Source organism: Rhipicephalus microplus, unplaced genomic scaffold (assembly GCF_043290135.1).
Source record: "Rhipicephalus microplus isolate Deutch F79 unplaced genomic scaffold, USDA_Rmic scaffold_355, whole genome shotgun sequence".
In the NCBI taxonomy this organism is placed as follows: domain Eukaryota; kingdom Metazoa; phylum Arthropoda; class Arachnida; order Ixodida; family Ixodidae; genus Rhipicephalus; species Rhipicephalus microplus.
Genome location: NW_027464922.1, coordinates 9,742 through 15,000, shown reverse-complemented (window position 1 = coordinate 15,000; position 5,259 = coordinate 9,742). Strand labels below are relative to the sequence as shown.

The 5,259-nt window shown below is 58.3% G+C and overlaps 2 non-coding genes and 1 pseudogene across 2 annotated transcripts; all 3 read right to left on the bottom strand.

Annotated features, from left to right (window-relative positions):
• Positions 1-115, bottom strand: part of LOC142793974 (large subunit ribosomal RNA) — a 2,821-nt pseudogene extending 2,706 nt beyond the window's left edge.
• A 1,154-nt stretch (positions 116-1,269) lies between these two features.
• LOC142793978 (5.8S ribosomal RNA) lies at positions 1,270-1,422 on the bottom strand. Its single transcript, XR_012891976.1, has one exon. It is a non-coding gene; the product is annotated as a 5.8S ribosomal RNA (ribosomal RNA).
• A 1,719-nt stretch (positions 1,423-3,141) lies between these two features.
• On the bottom strand, positions 3,142-4,956 carry LOC142793970 (small subunit ribosomal RNA). Its single transcript, XR_012891971.1, has one exon. It is a non-coding gene; the product is annotated as a small subunit ribosomal RNA (ribosomal RNA).
• Positions 4,957-5,259: the final 303 nt, after the last annotated feature.

Below are 5,259 nucleotides of genomic sequence, written 5' to 3'. Positions count from 1 at the left end.
TGCTGGGCTCGGTCCCGTTTCGCTCGCAGCTACTCGGGGAATCCCTGTTGGTTTCTTTTCCTCCGCTTAGTGATATGCTTAAATTCAGCGGGTTGTCTCGCCTGATCTGAGGTCGACAGCGGATACATTCGCTTCCATCAACTTCCTGCACGACCGCGTGCGCTCGCCCTACCAAGTGCGCCCGCAACCCTGTACAGGGCCACTTCTTCACAAGGCTGGCAATCGGCTTCCCCGCTGCACGCGTGCGGCGCACAACCGGTGTGACGTGGAAGTGACGGGACACGTTCGTAAACCCATCGCGAACCGAGTACGACGCCCTACCAAGTGCGCCCGCAACCCTGTACAGGGTCACATCTTCACAAGGCTGGCAAGCGGCATTCCGCTGCGCGCGTGCGTCGTCCGAGCAGTTGCGTGATAAACGACCGTGTCGAAAGCCCAAACACCGCCGAGGCCAGTCGCCGCCGCCGCAAGGGCAGCCACGCAGCCTGGCGAGAGGCATCGTCTCGTGTAGCGTCGCCCCCGCCCCAACTGGAGTGGCCCAGTTTTTTGAACGGGACGGGAACTGCGAAGCACTTAGACCGACGGCGGACTACGACGAGAACGCCTTAAGCTTCGCCAACGTTTCGCCAACTCGTGCGGGAGACTTTTTCCGCTTCGCGGCAAGTCGTCGCGCCGTGCTCTCCGCATCAACCGCGTACGCAGCGAACCGCAAACGTCGGGCGCAGCCTCCTCACCTCCCTGCGCTTTGCGCGCGAACGTTCCCTGTTCGCGCGGCAAAGCCTGGAGGAGGCACGGCCCCGCAGCGTGTTCGAGCGCCCGGTCTACGGGACACCCTGCTTACTTCGAGGGCAACAAGCGCAACGCAAGGCTGCGATCTCGCGCACTTTGCGCACGGCTGGAGAAGCTTTGCTGGCCGGCTTTCGCTCCTCGTGTTTACCGTGCGTTAAAGTTGCGCGTCCGTGGCTCTCGCAGCTCTTGCGCGCCCGGTCGCAGAGAGGAGTACGCAACCTCGACCGCACTTTCCCTGCAGGCTTCCTTCCGACTCGAAGTCCTGCGGCGGTCTCAACGAGGTGCCACATCCTCAATGCAGTCGGTCGCCCCCGTTTCGGTTGGGCTCTGGCACGACGGTCGCCACCGTCTCGCCCTTGAGTGGCCGCTGTTGGCGCTCGCTGTGAGGTGTTCAGCGTGCTGTCCGTGTTGCCGACGCGGTCAAAACGAGTCGACGGCTCACGTTCCCTTGTGCGCCGAAGGCTCTCTTGATATGTGATCCGACCCTCAGACAGACGAAGCCAAGGGAAGACCCAAGGCCGCAATGTGCGTTCAAAGAATCAGTGCTCAGTGTGTCCTGCAATTCACACCAAGTCTCGCAGCTGGCTGCGTTCTTCATCGACCCGAGAACCGAGTGATCCACCGCTTAGAGTCGTGAAAAAGTGTTTGTTCAATTCCGTACAGTCAAAACCAAACGTTTCTGGCACTCGGCCAAACAGTGGCCAAGAAGGGCGCTTTTCAGCGCACGCTTGGACTCCAAAACTCTGCCGCGCCTTTTTCGGCTGCCGCAAATCGAGCAAACGGTGTGTTTCGGACGGCGTTTCGCTTTCGCTACTTGCGAGTGCTTTCGTGGTCCACCCCTCTATAAATACTCGGGAGGCGTCGAAGCCGGTTCTCCAAGCCGGACCCGTAGGTATCGTTGTGTGCTCGCTCTCATTGGCCCGCCTAACCAGAAAATGCCTGCGGTACACCCATTTGGATAAGAGTGCACGCAGATGCGGGCCTCGACGGCTACACATTTCCTCGGGCGGCCGCCTCCCGGCCTCCGTGGAGCGCGGGATGCACGGTCCCATCGACAAGCCTCTCCCGTTTTTACCGTGGCGTCGCGGTTCACCACGGCAGGCGGGTCGGTCTCCTCCGCATAAAAAGGGGGACCCCCGCTTTTTGTTCCACGAAATCGCACAAGCTTTTTTCGCATCCACGGTTTGCCACCGCACACCAAAATGCCGATCCGGCTGCCTACTTTAGCCAACAGGTGGAGCCAGGCGCGCCGTACTTGCGCGGCACTTCCCACGTCCACCGAAGTCGGTGCCAAGGACCACTTTCGGCGCCGGAGCCGCGTACGAGCCTACTCGAGGCGGAAGAACGAAGCCAGCAAGGGCCTGGCCGCAAGTGCGTTCAATTGTCGGGACGTCCAAGTCCCTCGTTCTTCCGTGCTTCCTCTTTCGGCAAGTCGTTGCGGCACCTTCCCAAAGCGCGCAGACCCGCTAATCGCGACGAGCGCGACGTGGCCGTGCCGCCTTTCCCTCGGCAGCAAGCAAAACGCCTGGCAACGTCGACGCTCCCCTAACCGCGATCTCGCACCGTGTTTCGTGTGGCGAATTCAAAAGCCGGCCGGCGCTGCTGCAACCATTACGGTCGGTACGCATACGCCGCGGAGGGCGGGACGGTCATCGGAGCGTGCGGTTCCTCCATCGAGTACTGCGCACCTCGGCCGTCGCATCGCCGTGCCATGACCGGCCGCGCGTCAACGCGAACCGGTGCCAGCGAGATCCCTCGCCTGCAAGAACCGACCGGCAGCCTCCGTCACCCGAGGACGCGGAGGCGCTTGCCGCGGACGGCGGGACGGTATGCACTGGTGCACAGCGGACCCGTCACATCGCCAGTTCCTTGACCGACCGCCGACGCTTGTGCCGTTCCTCTCGTACTTGGCAGTCGCCGCGCGATTGTCGGGTCTCGTTCTTGCACGCTCGAACGGTCGGGAGGGCACTCGGCTGGCGTTTCGGGAACGCGCAGCCTCGCCTTCTACCGACGTAACCACGACTCGCCGTTCGCGCTCCGCCGCTCCTGTTTACAGTACTAGGCGGTCCCGCAGCGGTCGGGTCGCGCATTTCGAGCGCTTCGAGCCACGGTGCAGTGGCGGGTCGAAAGCCGACCTATGAGTGCGTTGCGCCGTTTGTACCCGCGTCCGCCACCTGGCCGACCGTCCAAGGTCGCGGTGTTGGCGTCCGCTGGGCGCAACAATTTGTCACGGGGTGCCGCTCCACATTCAGGCAGCCCCGTGGGGAAAAGCCGACCCCGCGTCCAAACGGGGTCAGCGGCAGAAAGTGTCGGGCGCAGACGCAGCTGAGGCGCTCACCCTTCACAATCCGTTAATGATCCTTCCGCAGGTTCACCTACGGAAACCTTGTTACGACTTTTACTTCCTTTAAATGATCAAGTTTGGTCATCTTTCCAACAGACCGGCGCAACCGAAAGGCCGCGCCGGACATCGGTCCGAAGACCTCACTAAATCATTCAATCGGTAGTAGCGACGGGCGGTGTGTACAAAGGGCAGGGACGTAATCAACGCGAGCTTATGACTCGCGCTTACTGGGAATTCCTCGTTCAAGGGGAACAATTGCAAGCCCCTATCCCAATCACGAAAGAAGTTCCACGGGTTACCCAGTCTTTTCAGACAGGGATAAAGACACGCTGCTTCCTTCAGTGTAGCGCGCGTGCGGCCCCGGACATCTAAGGGCATCACAGACCTGTTATTGCTCTGTTTCGTGCGGCTAGGAGCCGCTTGTCCCTCTAAGAAGGTTGTAAGGTGCTGGGAACCCCGCACCTATTTAATAGGCTAGAGTCTCGTTCGTTATCGGAATTAACCAGACAAATCGCTCCACCAACTAAGAACGGCCATGCACCACCATCCACCGAATCAAGAAAGAGCTCTCAATCTGTCAATCCTCCCAGTGTCCGGGCCGGGTAAGTTTTCCCGTGTTGAGTCAAATTAAGCCGCAGGCTCCACTCCTGGTGGTGCCCTTCCGTCAATTCCTTTAAGTTTCAGCTTTGCAACCATACTTCCCCCGGAACCCAAATACTTTGGTTTCCCGGAAGCTGCCCGCCGAGTCATTTGAGTAACTCAGGCGGATCGCTGGTTGGCATCGTTTATGGTCAGAACTAGGGCGGTATCTGATCGCCTTCGAACCTCTGACTTTCGTTCTTGATCAATGAAAACATTCTTGGCAAATGCTTTCGCAGTAGTTCGTCTTGCGACGGTCCAAGAATTTCACCTCTAGCGCCGCAATACGAATGCCCCCGTCCGTCCCTCTTAATCATTACCTCGTATTCCAAAAACCAACAGAACAGAAACGAGGTCTTGTTCTATTATTCCATGCAAGTTTATTCAGGCGACTCGCCTGCGTTGAGCACTCTAATTTTTTCAAAGTAAAAGCACCGGCCATCTCGAGGCACACAATGAAGTGCACCAAGAAAGAACCGGCATGATGTTCAGTCCGAGCCGTCGCATCGGGTAGATGCACTACTCGTCTGGAACTGAGATCCAACTACGAGCTTTTTAACCGCAGCAGCTTTAGTATACGCTATTGGAGCTGGAATTACCGCGGCTGCTGGCACCAGACTTGCCCTCCAATTGATCCTCGTTAAAGGATTTAGAGTGTACTCATTTCAATTACGGGGCCTCAAAAGAGTCCCGTATTGTTATTTTTCGTCACTACCTCCCCGTGCCGGGAGTGGGTAATTTGCGCGCCTGCTGCCTTCCTTGGATGTGGTAGCCGTTTCTCAGGCTCCCTCTCCGGAATCGAACCCTGATTCTCCGTTACCCGTAACAACCATGGTAAGCAAGTAACCTACCATCGAAAGTTGATAAGGCAGACACTTGAAAGAAACGTCGCCGGCTCGTGGCCATGCGATCAGCACAAAGTTATCCAGAGTCACCACACAATACGGGCCGAAACCCGATCGATCTTGGTCTAATAAAAGCACCCGTTACCCAAAGGGCTCCAGGCTCACTGCATGTATTAGCTCTAGAATTGCCACAGTTATCCAAGTAGGAAGAAACGATCTAAGGAACCATAACTGATTTAATGAGCCATTCGCGGTTTCGCCTTATTTCGGCATGTACTTAGACATGCATGGCTTAATCTTTGAGACAAGCATATGATTACTGGCAGGATCAACCAGGTAATCGTTCGACTGCGCGTCCGTCCTCGCCTTCGGCGGGCCGGACGCAGTCTGTGTGCGGCGGAGGCCACCTTCAGGCGCCCCAACACTCTTATTTTGCACTCCGAGATGACGGCGTTCGAGCTCGCTACGGCACAACCTTCCCGAAAGACGAGTGGGAGCCGTGCGGCAAGAAGCACGTTCATGCTCGCTCTTTTTCGTTGCATCGACTCGGTCGCGCCGTGCGGGTTGCCCAAGCCCGCTGCACTGTCGGTGGACCGGCCGGAACTAGCAACGGAGCCGAGACTGCAAAGCCGCCAGACGACG